Source organism: Schistocerca americana, chromosome 2 (assembly GCF_021461395.2).
Source record: "Schistocerca americana isolate TAMUIC-IGC-003095 chromosome 2, iqSchAmer2.1, whole genome shotgun sequence".
Lineage (NCBI taxonomy): Eukaryota > Metazoa > Arthropoda > Insecta > Orthoptera > Acrididae > Schistocerca > Schistocerca americana.
The window spans coordinates 905822011-905840983 of NC_060120.1; positions in this window are offsets into that span (position 1 = coordinate 905822011).

Consider the following 18973-nt stretch of genomic DNA (forward strand, 5'->3'; position numbering starts at 1 on the left):
TTTCACCTTTTCCGAGGTCTTTCAAAGCCTCATACCAATTTGAAAAGCATTTCATTCATTTGTATTTCTTGATTACTTATGATTACACACGTCACAACTACGTTTAATCTTCATAAAACAGTTCTTGATATACGAGGGCCGTTTGGAAAGTCCGTACAAAGTCCGAGAGATGGCACCACAGGTGCGTATCGAGGTCATGTTTAGTAGCATCTTTGGGAAGAACTCTTGTGACCGTAGAAAATTTTAATTTTTATTCTTTCTTTTGTGACCATAATAAGAGTCCAGGCTCCATAGGCAAACAGCCAGCCGACATTGAGAAATAGTCCACCAGGACGTAGGGACAAGGTAAGCGGCGGAGGCTGCCAAGTATGGCTTTTTGATCAAATAACTTAGTGTTTGACTTCCTGCCAGAGGAAGCAGCATGAATCTAACTTGCACAATGGAAGACGCAAATACCAGGGCCATAATACAGCAAGAGAGAGTGTCGGTCACGTGCGGAAAAGACTCGTATGGAACCAAATTAAGTTGTGTGCAGCTAGAAACGAAAGTGTCGTGTGGAACCGAAGGCATTCTTGTGCAAGCCGACCAATTAGAAACGAGAGTGTCGTGTGGAACCATAGGCATTCTTGTGCAATCCGATCACTTAGAAATGAAATGGTCTTCTGAAACAAATTAACTCTTGTGCATCCAAGTACATGAGAAACGAAATAAAAGGCCAGGCAGCGGAATAGCTCGAAGCAGAGACTCAGATGCAGATTCAGAGCCAGTGCCGGCAGTTTGGAGATTCCGCAGCGAGAGCTTCTGTAAATTTTGGAAGGTAGGAGACGAGATACTGGCAGAAGTAAAGCTGCGAGGACCGCGCGTGAGTCGTGCTTCGGTAGCTCAGATGGTAGAGCACTTGCCCGCGAAAGGCAAAGGTCCCGAGTTCGAGTCTCGGTCGAGCACACAGTTTCAATCTGCCAGAAAGTTTCACCTCACATAAGTATATGTGAGAATAAACTTGATAGAAACCAACCAAACTTTTCTGCCTATTGCAATTCTGTAACCTATTTTCAGGAAACTTATTTGCTTCAAACCAAGGAGATTCCCTCCCTCTCATCTCCGATATAAAGGTTGACTGCAATTGATAACTAAAGCATTGTCGTTAACGTCCCAATTGCGCTACGCAGTTCGCACTTACTTCATTCTGGTATAGTGAGACTGTGCCGGGACACGACAGAACGCACACTAAGTTTCAGCCATATTGGTCTATTTCTTTGTATTTGGCATTCGTGTGCATCAAGGAACTCGAGTGATTGTCAAAAAATGGACGCAAAAGAATTTCGTGTGGTGATTAAACATTACTTTACGAAAGACAAAACGCCTCAGGAGACTAAAGAGAAGCTTGATGAACATTACGGTGACTCTGCACCTTCGATTAGAACAATTTATAAGTGGTTTAAAAATTTTCGGAGTGGCCATATGGGCACAAGTGATGCTGAACTTTCTGGACGCCCTGTGGAGGTTAGAACTCCAGAAATCATTGATAAAACTCATGATATGGTGATGGCTGACAGGAGAGTTATGGTGCGTGAAATTGCTAGTCCTGTGGGCATCTCGAATAAACGGGAACATAATATTTTGCATAAATATTTGGACATGGCCAACGGCCTTGCAACAGTGATGACACCGGTTCCCGCCAGATTAAGGTTGTCAAGCGCTGTCGGGCTGGGCTAGCACTTGGATGGGTGACCATCCGGCCTGCCGAGCGCTGTTGGCTAGCGGGGTGCACTCAGCCCTTGTGAGGCAAACTGAGGAGCTACTTGACTGAAAAGTAGCGGCTGCGGTCTCGTAAACTGACATACGGCCGGGAGAGCGGTGTGCTGACCACACGCCCCTCCATATCCGCATCCAGTGACGCCTGTGGACTGAGGATGACACGGCGGCCGGTCGGGGCCGTTGGGCCTGCCAAGGCCTGTACGGACGGAGTATTTGGACATGAGAAAGCTATCAGCAAGGTGGATTGCGTGATTGCTCACGCTTGACCAAAAACTGAATCGTGTGAAGTGTTGCAAGGATGGTTTGCAGCTGTTCAGTAAGAATCCGAAGAACTTTAAACGTCGTTTCGTCAATGTGGATGAAACATGGATACATTACTATACTCCTGAGACCAAACAACAACTTAAACAATGGGTTACCAAGGGAGAATCTGCACCAAGAAAGGCGAAGACCATTCCTCCGGCCAGAAAGGTTATGGCGACTCTCTTTTTGGATTCGCTAGGGATAATCCTCATCGACTATCTGGAAAGGGTGAAACGATCAAAGGTGCATATTATTCATCGTTATTGGGCCGTTTGAAAACTGAGCTGCAAGAAAACACTGGCGACTGGACCGCAAAAAAAGTCCTTTTCCATCATGACAATGCACCAGCACACATCTCAGCTGTTGTGGTCGGAAAATTATTCGATGTAGGATTCCAACTCGTTTCACATCCCCCCTATTCTCCAGAATTGCCTCCTTCGGAATACTATATGTTCCTCAACTTGTAGAAATGGCTGATGGAACACAGATTTTATTCAAGCGAGGAAGTTATTGCAGCAACTAATAGCTATTATGCAGACTTGGACAATTCCTATTGCCGGCCAGGGTTGCTGAGCGGTTCTAGGCGCTACAGCCTGGAATCGCGCGACCGCTACGGTCGCAGGTTCGAATCTTGCCTCGGGCATGGGTGTGTGTGATGTCCTTAGGCTAGTTAGGTTTAAGTAGTTCTAAGTTCTAGGGGACTGATGACCTCAGAAGTTAAGTCCCATAGTGCTCAGAGTCATTTCAACTATTTATGAACATTTCCTATTATTCGGAAGGACTCAACAAATTAGAACAGCGTTTGACGAAGTGTATAAGTCTAAAAGGAGACTGTCGAAAAGTAAAGAAGGTTTACCCCAAACATGTAAGTAGTTTTCATTTTTGCACGGGCTTTTTAAAAGCCCCTAGTATGCCTCATGACTATGTGTATTTTGATTATGTTTCTCTGGTTCTGCACACTGAGGTGACAAAAGTTTTGGGATAGTAATGTGCAGATATACAGATGGCAGTAGTATCGCGTACACGAAGGCAGTGCATTGGTGGAGCTGTCATGTGTACTCATATGATTCATCTGAAAAGGTTTCCGACATGATTATGACCGTATGAACGGAATTAACAGAGTTTGGATGCGGAGTGATAGTTGGACCTAGTTGCATGAGACATTCCATTTCGGAAATCGTTAGAGGATTCACCATTCCGAGACCCACAGTGGCAAGAGTTTGCCAAGAAACCGAATTTCAGGCATTACCTCTGACCACCGACAACGCAGTGGCTGACGCCTTCACTTAAGGATCGAGAGCAGCGACGTTTGCGTAGAACTATCAGTGCTAACAGACAAGCAAAAATGCATGAAACAACCGAAGAAATCAGCGAGGGGGGTACGATGAACTTATTTGTTAGGACAGAAACGGGGTATGGCAGCACATCACCTGTAACGCCCCTCGTGGGCTCGTGACCATGTCGGTTGAACCCTAGACGACAGGAAAACAGTGGACTGATCAGACGAGTCCCGAGTTTAGTTGGTAAAAGCTGACGGGAGGGTTCGAGTATGGCGCACACCCCACAAAGCCATGGACCCAAGTTGTCAACAAGTTACTGTGCAAACTGGTGGTGGCTCCGTAATGGTGTGGGCCGTTTTATATCGAAAGGATTGGGCTATCTTGTCCAACTGAACTGATCATTGACTGGAAGTGGTTGTGTTCCGCTGTTTGGAGAGCATCTGCAGCCATTCATGGACTTCATGTTCCCAAACAACGATGGCACGCCACTGGATCACAATCCTTGTTGATTTGTTGGTAGAACGTTCTAGACAAATGGAGAGAATGATCTGCCCACCCAGATCACCTGATATGAACCCCATCGAACATTTATGGAACATAACGAGAGATCAGCTCGTGGACAACATTCTGCACCGGAAACGTTTATGGGCGACTATAGAAGCAGCATGGCTGAAAATGTTTGCAGGGGAATTCCAAAAACTTTTTGAGTCCACGCTACGTTGAGCTGCTGTACGTATGGCGAGAAAAAGGAGGGCCAATGCGATATTAGGAGGGATCCCACGACTTGTGTCTCCTCAGTGGATTTCATGATTACATAGGACGTGGGAAAACTGCATATGCAGAAAGTTAGAGCATTTAGGGGCGATAAAAGAAGTCACATGTCCACTGCTTCTCAGCTAGGGGCCCCTTCAAGATTTTGACGCTAAGGATCAGAGACGGTGTTCAAAGTGGTGTGTGAGGAAGATAAAAAAGTTGTTGAGACGGGCTGCAAGGTCGATACCACTGGTCCAACTTGAGAGTATGTCTGTGATGTTGCGACGTGAGACTCTCTTTGGATTGTTTAGACAGAGCAGGCTGAAGTAGCGTGCTTGGAGAGATTTCTGATTGGATTGTTTAGATAGAGCAGGCTGGAGTAGCGTGCTTGGAGAGATTTCTGGTGGTTGCAGTTGAAAGGAGAAACAGCGTGAACACACTGCATGGGGGACGCGCCGCGACCAAGAGACGTGCGGCCTGTGGTCACTTCTGTTCTCCAGGTCTCGCAGTTGATGATGGTTTACCCGGAGGACGAAGCCTTGCTGCTCCTGGACTTATGAAGACTGGGTGAGCGCCATAATTATCCACGTACGTTGGTGTTTTTTCTCATATCCGCGCAGTGGAGGGCTTAACACAGTTGTTGGAGTATTATTCTGCAGCTTGCTCATTTTCCCTGCTGTGCTGCATCCTGTGGTGCATCCCTTTTTTGTTTATTTGGACACGTGCCCGTACTGCTTATTTAATTCGCCTCTGGCGTGTTCATGTCGGCCTAGCAACGCTATACTCAGCCTCCCTCTTGATTGTTAATTTTTATCTTTTACCGTTTGTAAAGTATACTATTGTGTATGTCTGTGTGTGCGTTTAACTAAAGAATCTTAAAGCTGTTTATCCAGACATTTGGATAAAACTTAAACGAGTTCTGAGAGAGCAATCAAATTCTATCTTTTAGTTTTAATGGCACTGTTTTCCTTCCTACTGAAATAGTGATTCCCTTGTTAAAATAATTAATTTCACAATAATAAACTGGTGCTCAATTTGTAAATGTAGTAATAATAATTTTGTGGCCTAACAAGTTTAAAAATGTGTTACATGAGCTATGTTCATTTCCGCTCTGCATGGTCCCCCCATTCCTAATGTGTTATGCCGAGCACACGCACGGATACCATACTGCCACACCAAAGTTGCTGAAAATGTCGTCCGTTTAGCCGGACGTTGTGGCCGAGCGGTTCTAGCCTCTTCAGTCTGGAACCGTGCGACTGTTACGGTCGCAGGTTCGAATCCTGCCTCGGGCATGGATGTGTGTGATGTACTTAGGTTACTTACATTTAAGTAGTTCTAAGTTCTATGGGACTGATGACCTCAGATGTCAAGTCCCATAGTACTCAGAACCATTAGAACCATTTTTGTCGTCCGTCTACGTTAATGCACAACCGTCATCTGCTTGTTAATGCTACGTGACAAATTAGTTAGGAAACGGGAGACTAACATTTTATAAGTTCGAACAGCTGATGTTATTCAGTCACGCAGAAGTCTCAGCAGCCCCCAGACCGGAAGCATAAGCATTTCAACACCGTTACTCGGACAGGTAGACAACAACCTTGACACTCCTGAACGAGACTGCGAAGCAGCTCAGCAGAAAAGGGTTAGCAGACTGTGCAGATCGAACTGCCTTCGTAACACTATGTAAGAGACACTAAGTAGGATGTAACATCGCCTTGCGTGGGTTTGACGAAGCAGTAAATACAGCAAAAGTAGCAGAACTTAAGACCGCTGATGACTCGAGAAGAAAAGAACCAATTCGGCCATTACCAACAACATCATTGAGCAGGTCCTCTCCTTGACGACATAAATACTCCATCCCAATAGCCTACAGTACTTGATCAGTGTGACCCACGACATTCATGTCATCCACGTTTGGTTCCCTGATTATGGTATAGGACCATCTTATGTGTGAGATTGTTCTCATGTTGTTCTTACACATGCAGCCCTAAGGGAAAATAAGCGATCTGTAGCCACAGATAATAAAGTACAGCATACAGTAGTGATGTCAGCACAGAAGCTGGCACTGATGGGTAGTCCAGGGATCTACCAACACAACTCTGGTCCAGGGCAGAAGCTGCATCACACATGTCTGACGGCCTACCTTACTGGCGAGTCAGATTCAGCCTTCAGCACAGCACCACAGCATCTGACATCACTGCATCTAACATCACTGCGTCCAAAATCACTGCACCCAACATCACTGCATCCAATATCACTGCATCCAACATCACTGCATCCAATATCACAGCATCCAACATCACAGCATCCATCACAGCATCCAACATCACAACATCTGACACAAGGCATCTGACATCATGATTCACCTGACAGATCAAAACAGACAGGGATCTGGGAGGGACTGAGCACTCCCCAAAATGGTGTGTGAGTTACTCACATTGCAGTCAGTGCCATCTCCAAGCAGGGCTACCGACGGCCATACCTACCTCATCAGCGAGCGGTTTTCGACTTTTACATTGTGCCTCCCTCCCCTCCCCCCTCTCCCCCCACCTCCTCCCGACTCACCCGTCTGTAAATGAGTCGCATATTAGAAAATTTGGTTGGAGCGGAATCAGCCTTCAAGAACATGTAAACACCAGTAGAAACTTTCATGTAATTACAACATACCATAAGTAATAGTAATGTGAGACTCGTTAACTACTCGTGCAGACTTGTTTCGTAAGGGCACAAGTGCGCCACTCTCCAGTCCGCCGCTTCTTTCCAGAGCACGAATGATGTTCAGTAATAATGCAACGCATTTTTCTCTCGTACTATTTTAGTTAATGAAAGGCAGAATTTGCTGTGGCACATTGTCTAAGGTTGCCGCTTCGGCCCATTTAAAATGGCATCTGTAATGGAGCTGTGTTCCAAGCAGACAGCTAACATCGAGTTTCTTTTGACGGAAAACAAGAGCATTGCGGACATTCATAGACGCTTGCAGAATGTTTACTATGGGTCGTTTGGGCGACGAGTCTGTCATTATCGCAAGGTCGCGCAAGGATGTCCGATCTCCCATTTGACGACCAGCCGTATGCAGCTGTGAGTCCTGCAATGTTGGAACGTACGAAGGCTCCCATTCGAGGTGATTAACGGATGCAACGAAATTCTCCATCTCCACCATAATGCAAGGCCTCATACAAGTCTGCGCATCCAAGAGGAGTCCACAAAACTTCTTCCTCGTCAACCCTGCAGCCTGGATCTCGCGCCTCCTGACTTCCATCTGTTTGACCCAACGAAGGATGCACGCCATGGGAAGCAGTACGTGGATGGTGGGGAGGTGATTAATGCAGCAAGATGCTGGCTTCGCGGTCGACCAGTAGAGTGGAGCCACCTGTACGGTGGTGTAAGGTCGTCGCATTCAACAGAGTTTATGTTGAAAAATACGGTTTGTAGCCAAAAGATTGAAGAATAATGTGGCGTACTGGAATTCTGAATAAAATCAATCTGCTTACATAAAAAGAGTCTTGCCTTACTCATTTAACACCCCTTATATTCTCGACGGGCTGCGCTGTCTGGCTGGCTTCCGCAGTAATGCTGACTGATCTAGCATAGTATGCTTCACAGAGGTCGATAACTTCACCGTGCGAGACTCAACCGGGAGCCCTAGGGCGATTTTCAGTTAACAACAAGGGCATAGCAGAAAGCACGCTTGGTCGTTACGTACCATACACACTTGATCGCTGTACCCTGTAGGACTTGGTCGCTGAATTCTCTTAAGTTTGGGCGCTGGCCTGCTTTTCGTCACGCTACTGTACACATTTGGGTGGGACGAGCACTTGCTCTTCGATTAAACTGCGTTCTCACATGTGTTTCGGTTAGGTTTCTTGCAGAACGTAACGTGTTTCGAGTCGTTCTCCACGTGCAGTAATTTCTTGCGTTATATTTTTGTGTAAACTGTGATAGAGTACAGCATTATTTTGTGTTAGGTTTGGAAATATATATCCTCTTGGATAAAGATATCCAGTTTCGTTTCTTATACCCGTGATCTTTCGTGTAAGATAATCCCTCCCCCCTCCTTTGCCTCTCTCTCCATCAACTATTAGTAATCAGATTCCCTTCGTCATGTTATTTCTTTGCTTGTGAGTTGTAATTGGGAATCTGTTGGTTTTGCGTAGCATTTCAGGCAAATTGCAGTCGTCCGTTTGGGGCTGCTTATCATGTAACCGTATTAGTGGAATTTTAGACTCCTTTATAAAAATATCAACACTCCTCTATTACTATAGTAAAATTTCCCTCAAGTGAGCATGAAATCACTTGGCTTTGCTCATTCGCTACCAGTGTTGCATTTCTAATGACTCTTTGTCCAATTTAACATTTCTTCTGTTGCAAGAAATAAACACGCTTGGTACTGGCACGCACTATTTTTCGTGAAACGTAATATTTTTCAGCTCCACGGACAGTACTACTGTTCAGTACTGCTGTTGTGGTTTGTCGTTGAATGCAGTTCCGCCTGTACTCCCGAAATTACATATAAAGGGTGTTTCTGGTGCAGGAACAAGTGTTTCAGGGCACACCATTCATCGTACATTGTTGAACATGGAGCTCCACAGCACACTAACTTTACGTATTTACATGTGGCCCAACGACATCGTTAGTTATGATTGCAGTGGAGGACCATCGTGATTCGACCGCCGATCTGCGTAAAAATGTCGGCTCTTCAGGTGAATGGTAGTTTTGCTATAATAGGTCGATGGTCGTCTCCACAAACGTCGTCATAGAGGTGCACAGCGGCTCGAAACGTGCTGCGCGCCACGGGCGCAGGCTGGTCACAGTAGTGAAACTTCTTTAATTTTTACTTAAACTGCTGAGTGAAATAAACATACTGAGCCTACTTTGTCTTTACTTATTCTTATCATTTCGACACTGATCTACAGAATTTGTCCTGACAAACATAACTCAAACTTTTCCTAGTCATTAATTACTCAGACTATACAAGGATAACGCGATCTGACTGCTTTCAAATTAGTAGAAATAACACATGCATTTCATAAGTTATTTACCTCACAAAACTCTTAATTACACGAACCACTGCAATGCCGCAAGCAGCAATACTGCCAGCTAAGTAGGGGATTCAAACTAGTGTAGGCTCTAACTACTAATACGCATGTGGTTAGCAGAGGAAAGATTTTGTTGCAGAGCAAACAATGTATTACCTTAAGAATGTGACAACTAGTTCAAAAATTATATGATCATCAATAATAAATCTCAATGGCGGATATATATTCAGACCGTCCGCTCGCGCTAATACTGCAAACCTCCAACACTGCTAATTACACTCCTGGAAATGGAAAAAAGAACACATTGACACCGGTGTGTCAGACCCACCATACTTGCTCCGGACACTGCGAGAGGGCTGTACAAGCAATGATCACACGCACGGCACAGCGGACACACCAGGAACCGCTGTGTTGGCCGTCGAATGGCGCTAGCTGCGCAGCATTTGTGCACCGCCGCCATCAGTGTCAGCCAGTTTGCCGTGGCATACGGAGCTCCATCCCAGTCTTTAACACTGGTAGCATGCCGCGACAGCGTGGATGTGAACCGTATGTGCAGTTGACGGACTTTGAGCGAGGGCGTATAGTGGGCATGCGGGAGGCCGGGTGGACGTACCGCCGAATTGCTCAACACGTGGGGCGTGAGGTCTCCACAGTACATCGATGTTGTCGCCAGTGGTCGGCGGAAGGTGCACGTGCCCGTCGACCTGGGACCGGACCGCAGCGACGCACGGATGCACGCCAAGACCGTAGGATCCTACGCAGTGCCGTAGGGGACCGCACCGCCACTTCCCAGCAAATTAGGGACACTGTTGCTCCTGGGGTATCGGCGAGGACCATTCGCAACCGTCTCCATGAAGCTGGGCTACGGTCCCGCACACCGTTAGGCCGTCTTCCGCTCACGCCCCAACATCGTGCAGCCCGCCTCCAGTGGTGTCGCGACAGGCGTGAATGGAGGGACGAATGGAGACGTGTCGTCTTCAGCGATGTGAGTCGCTTCTGCCTTGGTGCCAATGATGGTCGTATGCGTGTTTGGCGCCGTGCAGGTGAGCGCCACAATCAGGACTGCATACGACCGAGGCACACAGGGCCAACACCCGGCATCATGGTGTGGGGAGCGATCTCCTACACTGGCCGTACACCACTGGTGATCGTCGAGGGGACACTGAATAGTGCACGGTACATCCAAACCGTCATCGAACCCATCGTTCTACCATTCCTAGACCGGCAAGGGAACTTGCTGTTCCAACTGGACAATGCACGTCCGCATGTATCCCGTGCCACCCAACGTGCTCTAGAAGGTGTAAGTCAACTACCCTGGTCAGCAAGATCTCCGGATCTGTCCCCCATTGAGCATGTTTGGGACTGGATGAAGCGTCGTCTCACGCGGTCTGCACGTCCAGCACGAACGCTGGTCCAACTGAGGCGCCAGGTGGAAATGGCATGGCAAGCCGTTCCACAGGACTACATCCAGCATCTCTACGATCGTCTCCATGGGAGAATAGCAGCCTGCATTGCTGCGAAAGGTGGATATACACTGTACTAGTGCCGACATTGTGCATGCTCTGTTGCCTGTGTCTATGTGCCTGTGGTTCTGTCATTGTGATCATGTGATGTATCTGACCCCAGGAATGTGTCAATAAAGTTTCCCCTTCCTGGGACAATGAATTCACGGTGTTCTTATTTCAATTTCCAGGAGTGTATTTACCTCTAACCTCCATCGCCGCTGACTGCTGCCGGCCGGGGTGGCTGAGCGGTTCCAGGCGCTACAGTCTGGAACCGCGCGGCCGCTACGGTCGCAGGTTAGAATCCTGCCTCGGGCATGGATGTGTTAGTTAGATTTAAGTAGTTCTAAGTTCTAGGGGGCTGATTACCTCAGCAGTTAAGTCCCATAGTGCTCAGAGCCATTTGAACCATTTTTTTGCTGACTGCTCACTCCCAACTTCCATCACTGCTGGCTGTTCACCTCCAACTGCCATCACCGCTGTTAACTTCCAACTTCTAGTCCGACCAGCCACAGTGTCTCTTACAGAGTGCACACAGCGCTGTCAGAGTTATTAATGCAGTCTATCGCGCTGCCAACATACAGTCACATAAACAGGCTACTTACTGTAGTAATATGCCACGGGAGACATTCTCCTCCGATTGCTTCTAACCAGGGAACCTCCCCATCGCACCCCCCTCAGATTTAGTTATAAGTTGGCACAGTGGATAGGCCTTGAAAAACTGAACACAGATCAATTGAGAAAACAAGAAGAAGTTGTGTAGAACTGTGAAAAAATAAGCAAAATATACAAACTGAGTAGTTCAAGGGAAGATAAGCAACAATAAGGACAATAGAAACGCAGGAGCGCCGTGGTCTCGTGGTAACGTAAGCAGCTGCGGAACGAAAGGTCCTAGGTTCAAATTTTCCATCAAGTGTAAATTTTAATTTTTTATTTTCAGTTTCTGTGACAAACTCTTATGTTTTCATCACTTTTTTGGGAGTGATTATCACATCCACAAGAAAACCTAAATCGGGCAAGGTAGAAGAATCTTTTTACCCATTCGCCAAGTGTACAAGTTAGGTGGGTCGACAACGTATTCCTGTCATGTGACGCACATGTCGTCACCAGTGTCGTATAGAATATATCAGACGTGTTTTCCTGTGGAGGAATCGGTTGACCTATGACCTTACGATCAAAAGTTTCCGGTTCCCATTGGAGAGGCACGTCCTTTCGTCTACTAATCGCACGGTTTTGCAGTGCGGTCGCAAAACACAGACACTAAACTTATTACAGTGAACAGAGATGTCAATGAACGAACGGACAGATAATAACTATGCAAAAATAAAGAAAGTAAAATTTTCAGTCGAGGGAAGACTTGAACCAAAGACCTCTTGTTCAGCAGCTGCTCACGCTACCACGGGACCACGGCGCTTCTAAGCACACTTGGTCCATGATGTTGCTTATGTGGCCCATGGACTACTCAGTTTGTATATTTTGCTTATGTTTTCACAGTTCCACAAAACTTCTTCCTGTTTTCTCAATTGATCTGTGTTCAGTTTATCAAGGCCTATCCACTGTGCCAACTTATAACTAAATCTGAGGGGAGTGCGATGAGGAGGTTCCCTTGTGAGCAGCGGTAGTAATTGAAGACACACTGACAGCTGTGAACTACCTGTATCCCTTCATGCATGATGTGTTCCCCGAAGGCGATGTCATCTTTCAGCAGAACAATTGTCCGTGTCTCGGAGCAAGCGGTTTGAGGAGCAATTATAGTGAACTCATGTTGGTGTCTCTGCGACCAAATTCGCCTGATGTAAATCTATGGCAACCATCTGGGTCGCGCACGCAAATCAGCGGCCCGTTGTTGACGCGAATTACATGACCTGTGCGTAGGCTCCTAATGCCACACACCCGCACAAGCCTACCACGTACTGTCGGATACGCAGAAGCAGTAATGCATTTCGTTCCAAAGGCAGACAAACAAACTTTCAAACTTCGAAGCAGATGGTTCAAATGGCTCTAAGCTCTATGGGACTTAACATCTGAGGTCGTCAGTCCCCTAGACTTAGAACTACTTAAACCTAGCGAACCTAAGGACATCACACACATCCATGCCCGAGGCAGGATTCGAACTAGCGATCGTAGCAGCAGCGCGGTTCCGGACTGAAGCACCTAGAACCGCTCGGCCACTCGAAGCAGATGCTCATAATGTTTTGACGGCTTCAGTGTATAAAGGAAAATGGTGAAAAAAGACTCTGACATTAATTACGTCATATAATGCAGATTATCAAAGCCATTTTAAGATCTATAAATGTGAAGTGTCTAACTAAATGGTGTCATATATCTTTTTCGACGGATTTTAAGGGTAAAAATTTTATCTCAACTGAATACACCTTTCCAAAATTAGCTTCCATTCCATATTGTATTATCATTGTCGTGGTTTATTTTAACGTTTCTTCTACATCTACGTCGACGTACATACTGCGCCAGCCACCGTACAGTGCATGGGGGAGGGACTTCGCGTCACTACTAGTCATTTTCCGTCCCATTCCACTCGAAAATAGAGCGAGGGAAAACGACTATCTACATTCTTCCGTATGAGCCTTAATTTCTATCTTATTTTAGTGCACCTTACGCGAAAAGTACGTTGGCGGCAGTGGAATCATTCTGCAGTCGAATTCAAAAGCTGGTTCTCTAAATTTTTTCAACAGTGTTTCCTTTGAATTCATGAAGTTTCTCCGTATACATGCGTGCTGATAGAACCTACCGGTAACAAATCTAGCGGCCCGCCTCGGAACTGACTTCGTTTAATCCGACCTGTTGGGAATTCGCAACACACGAGCAGGACTCAGGTACGCGTCCCACTAGCGTCATGTAAGCGCTCTCTTTTGAACTGAAGCCACGCGGGATTAGCCGAGCGGTCTGAGGCGCTGCAGTCATGGACCGTGCGGCTGATCCGGGCGGAGGTTCGAGTCCTACCTCTTGCATGGGTGTGTGTGTTTGTCCTAAGGATAATTTAGGTTAAGTAGTGTGTCAGCTTAGGGACTGATGACCTTAGCAGTTAAGTCCCATAAGATTTCACACACTTTTCTATTTAAGAAAGAAGAAGAAGAACTTTGAACTGAACCTCACTACCCTAAGAACTCTTCCAATAAACTGAAACCGACCACTCGCCTTCCCTATTACCGTCCCTACGCGATCGTTCCATTTCGTAACACTTTGCAACTCTACGAATACAATTTAATCGTCGAGACTGTCTCAACCTACGCACTACTGATACTATATTCGCCGGCCGAAGTGGCCGTGCGGTTAAAGGCGCTGCAGTCTGGAACCGCAAGACCGCTACGGTCGCAGGTTCGAATCCTGCCTCGGGCATGGATGTTTGTGATGTCCTTAGGTTAGTTAGGTTTAACTAGTTCTAAGTTCTAGGGGACTAATGACCTCAGCAGTTGAGTCCCATAGTGCTCAGAGCCATTTGAACCATTTGATACTATATTCGCACATATGGGATTCTTTTTCTACTCATGAAAATTAACTAAAATTTCTCTTCATTTAGAGAAAGCTGCCATTCATCACATCAACTAGAAGTTTTGTCTAAGCCGTCTTGTATCATATTACAGTCAGCAATGAAGACACCTTCCCTTGCACCACAGCGTCATCAGCAAACAGTCACAGACTGCTGCTCGCCAGTTCATTCATGTGTGAGTGTCAGTCAAATGAAAACGCGACGGATGGGAAAATGAGAACAAGCTGTTTATTATTTATCCCACTTTGAGTCAATACTGTCAGTGCCTTCATCGAAAATTATTTTCAGTTGCCTACAGAACAACAATTGTACCCAGGCGTGCACCACTTCTTCCCAAGCAAATTAACAGCCACGAATGTCTGTCTTCAGGGATCCAAAAATATGGAAATCACTCGGAGAGAGACTGGGATAGTATGGAGGACGTGTAAGAGCTTCCCAATAAAACTTCTGCAGTGTGCATGAAACAAACTTGCCAACATGTGGGTGCATCCCATGGCATTTATATTTATTTGGAACCTTGAAGAAAGATATTCGTGGCCATCAATTTGCTTCGTATGAAGAGGTGTTCGCCTGGGTACATTCACGGTTCCATACGTAACCGCGAACATTTTTCAGTGAAGGCACTGACAGTCTTCTCTTAAAGTGGGATAATGTATTAACGGTTATGGCGAATACTTTTGAAATAATAAACAGTATCAAAGTCTAACAGTAGTAGAAAATTCAATCCAATCGCCATAACAACATACGTAGTAAAAAACAGTAGAATAGTCCCCATAGTGGTGAAGGCATTATAGTATTAACCTGTAGTGTTTGAAAGTAAAGGCTGCAGATTGTCAATTGTAATAGTTAGAAATAGCACCTACTAATGTACTTAGGTAGTAGGTTAATTTGTATAATTATAATGATTTGAATAAAGATTTTAAAAAATACAGTTAACATGATATTGAGATCTGTGGGGGCCTACAGGACATCTCCAGGGGGAGCCCTATTGGTCATAATGGGGCTATGTCCCCTGGACATCAAAATTCGAGAGCAGGCTGCGTGGTTCTGGGGTAAAAGGGGAATACCGCGAAGATAGAAGACATATTAGGCATTGGTGTCGAGGATAAGGGTGATATAAGGCGAAGAGGCGAGCAGTTATGGTAGGAATTGTGGGAAGCAGAAGAAACAGGTCACAGAACATTCGAACTTCTTCCTAATGTCAGGGAACGACTGGGCATGAAATACTTTGAACCTACCCGAGGACTGAGCTATTTTCTCACTGGCTCTACCCAACATATTTATGTCGGTTTGGGAAGAGAGCCACGCCCGCGTCTGAATGTGGTGTATTACAGGGTACTCCCGATCATGTGGTCTACGAGTGCTCCCTTTTCAATGATGTAGCATCCACCAATTACCCGACCATGACACCTACTACTTGCTCAGACGAGAAGACACTTTTCAAACTCTCAACAAATTGGCTAAAGAGGTATCACTAAAAGTGTTAAAAGAATACCCGAGGGACATTGGTTAACTAACAACCTGAGACATACCAAATACTAGGTGAATCCGGTGCCCTATTCCCATACCGCATATGTGTGGACAGGCCGACTTTCCTCACAGTCTGGAATCCGCCGCGTACAGGACTAAAGGGAGTGGGGTACAACACCACCGATATAGGACAAGCACCGGATATGACTTAGGTTAGAATTAGTTAGTAGAACTTAGAATTACGAAATTAGTTAGTTAGGAACCTGCAGCGAATAACATTCTTGGCCTGCCCAGTGTCAAGGGCACGCTTATCGGGATTAGCTCGATGAGCAAGGCTCTACAAGTAGGTTTATAAACTACTGACACACCTGTGACGCTGCAGGCAAAAGAGATTAGTTATGCGTAGGTCTTATAAAGTAAATATTAATAATAATAAATTAGTTGACCCTTGTTATGGCTGTAACTCACTCATTAAATTTGTAATTACCTGCAATTAATGTTGTATAAAATTAAGACCCACTAATCACTTAAGGAAGTGGGTCAAGATTGTATAATTATTATAAAGTTGCAAATCAAGAATTTAAAAAAAAACTGTTTACTCTCTTTTTTCCAACTGTCTCCTCTACATTTGACTGCTCCTTGTGTATAAAGAGTAAGACCAGCTCCCTCGAGTTTCACCTGGGGCAGCCCTGAGTACACCCTTGTCTTTTATGAACACTTCGCGTCGAGCTGACTTAATTTTTCTGATTGAATTTGGCGAACTTCGTCAAATTTCACATGTCTGTCTGACTCTCATTTTAATTGAAAAATTACCTCGGCTTCTTGTGACGAAGATAAAGATATCGCATTTCTCTGACAAACGTTTATTACTGAAGAAGTCTTAGCTGCAGATAGGGACACCCTATTTTAGCAGCAGTGTCGCCTTCACCACCGCCAGCGCCAATGCTAACACATCCACGAGCAGCATCGTCATCACCAATGCCCATACCACCGTCCGCAGCTCCATACATCACCATCGCACAGACGTGACAGCGATCACAAACTCCTGGTCATTTTTCTACACATACTCACAAACAGCTGTGTATTGTCTGATAAACTAACAGTCGTGGAGGTAAATCACTCAAACCTTAACTTAGAAACTCAAACCACTGTCTGGATCCAAAGCAACCATGGTCCCACCTGTCCATTGCTTCTTTCTACAGAATCTCCCACATCACCGACCAACTAATTAACCTTGGGGGTCTTCAGTTATTACCAACAACGCAGTCACCTGTTCCTATTGAAAATCCTAACACCTCCACAAAGATTGCCCCAACCAGAAAAATAATCCAATCTGAACACCCTCGGTAAACCTTATCCCACATACTCTCACACGTTCAAAGTCAAACCATCTTTAATGTATTCTGAACTCACTGCCACCATACACGCACTTGGTACACCAATTTATGTACCCAACTCCTCTGTCCCACCCCTACAGCTGAAAATATGTTTATTTAATCTGATCGATTAACGCCATCAGGCTCTCTCTTACATCGGACCAGTATTCCACACATGCAGCATTTTACATATCACAGTTACATCACGACAGTAGTTTGAAATAATAGATTAATCTAGTGACAATACGAATAAAGAGTAATGACTAAGACCTAATAAAGTAAATACTGGCAGTATTTTTACAGCAGAGCCGGCCAATGTGGCCGAGCGGTTCTAGGCGCTTCAGTGTGGAACCGCGCGACCGCTACGGTCGCAGGTTCGAGTCCTGCCTCGGGCATGGATGTATGTGTGTGTGTTGTCCTTAGGTTAGTTAGGTTTAAGTAGTTCTAAGTTATAGGGGACTGATGACCTCAGATGTTAAGTTCCATAGTGCTCAGAGTCATTTGAACCATTTTTTTGGTTTTTACAACAGCTGCTATACATAAAATTATGATAAAAGCAATAATAATAACAGTAAAATGAAAAAAATGAAATAGTAGTGGTAAACATGAGAAAAATTGGCAATAGTAATGATTTATGCAGATGTACACTAATATATTTGTGTATGAAGTAGATGTTTACTGGTATAGCGAGTTTTGGGGAAGGGATATTTAAGAAGGCCGCATCAGTTAAGAGAAAACTGGGAACTGAGGAAGATCTAGTAGGAAAGAAGGAAGTAATGGGGTGAAGTGCATTCATGTACAGAGGAAGGAATTACTGTTGCTTAAGTACATGCGTCATTAACTGTTTTTTGAACTCGGACATGATTTTAAGTTCTCTAATATAACGAGGGCGGTTATTCCAGAGTCGGGTTCCTGCTACTGTAAAAGACTTCGAGAAGGTGACTGAGCGATGTAGTGGAACAGAGGGGGTTTTATTATGATGGGAACGTGTGTTGCTGTCATGTTGTTCAGACATGAGCGTTAAGGACGAGGACAGATATGAGGGACAGTGTACATTTATAAGACAGTAGATGAGACAGAGTGTAAGGAAATCTCTGCGTTTGTCGGCACGCAGCCAGAACAGTTGTGCATACGCTGGTGAAATGTGATCAAATAGTCGAACGTCACAGATATATCGGACGCAGGCATTCATGACCAGTTCCAGACGTCTCGAATTTTCCTCAGAGAGACCTTGTAGGATAATATCGCTGTAGTCAGTAACTTGGAGTATAAGCGTTTGTACTAATTTCTTTTTCGGATCGAAAGAGACGAGTTCTTTGTATTTTTGTAGGGCACGAAGAGATGGTGATGCTTTTTTGCACACTGTAGTAACGTGCTCTGTCCAATTTAGATTTTCATCTGTTATTACTCCCAAACTCTTTGCTGAGAGAAAGAAGTTGATATTTGCTCCAATTAGGATTAGAGATGGAACGGATTCCCGATGTTTTGGACTAATGAGCTTAGAGTGACGAACAAGTAGCACTTAGGTTTTAGATGTGTTGAGTTTAGTCCTATGTTCTGTGCCCATTTTGACAGTGCATCGAGGTCAGTATTGAAATTTTCAATAGCTTTCTTAAGATTGGTTGGTTTTGCCCTTAGATATACTGAAGGCCATCAGCATACATGCGATATTTGCAGTAGGTCAGAACCGATGACACATCATTGACATACAGAGAGAAGGGTATAGGACCTAATACTGAGACTTGGGGAACGCCTGACACTACCTACCGCCATTTTGATTTTATATTCCCGGACAGGATGCGTAGCTGTAAGAGACGTCATGTATGAGCGATACTGGACTCTGTGAGAAATTTAGACCGCAAAGTTTGGCAAGTAAGATGTCGAAGTCGACAGTATCAAATGCTTTGCTGAAATCTAAGAACCAAATGATAATCGCTTCTTGTCTATCCATGGTAAGTTTTAGGTCATCTCTTTATCAGTGTGGTAT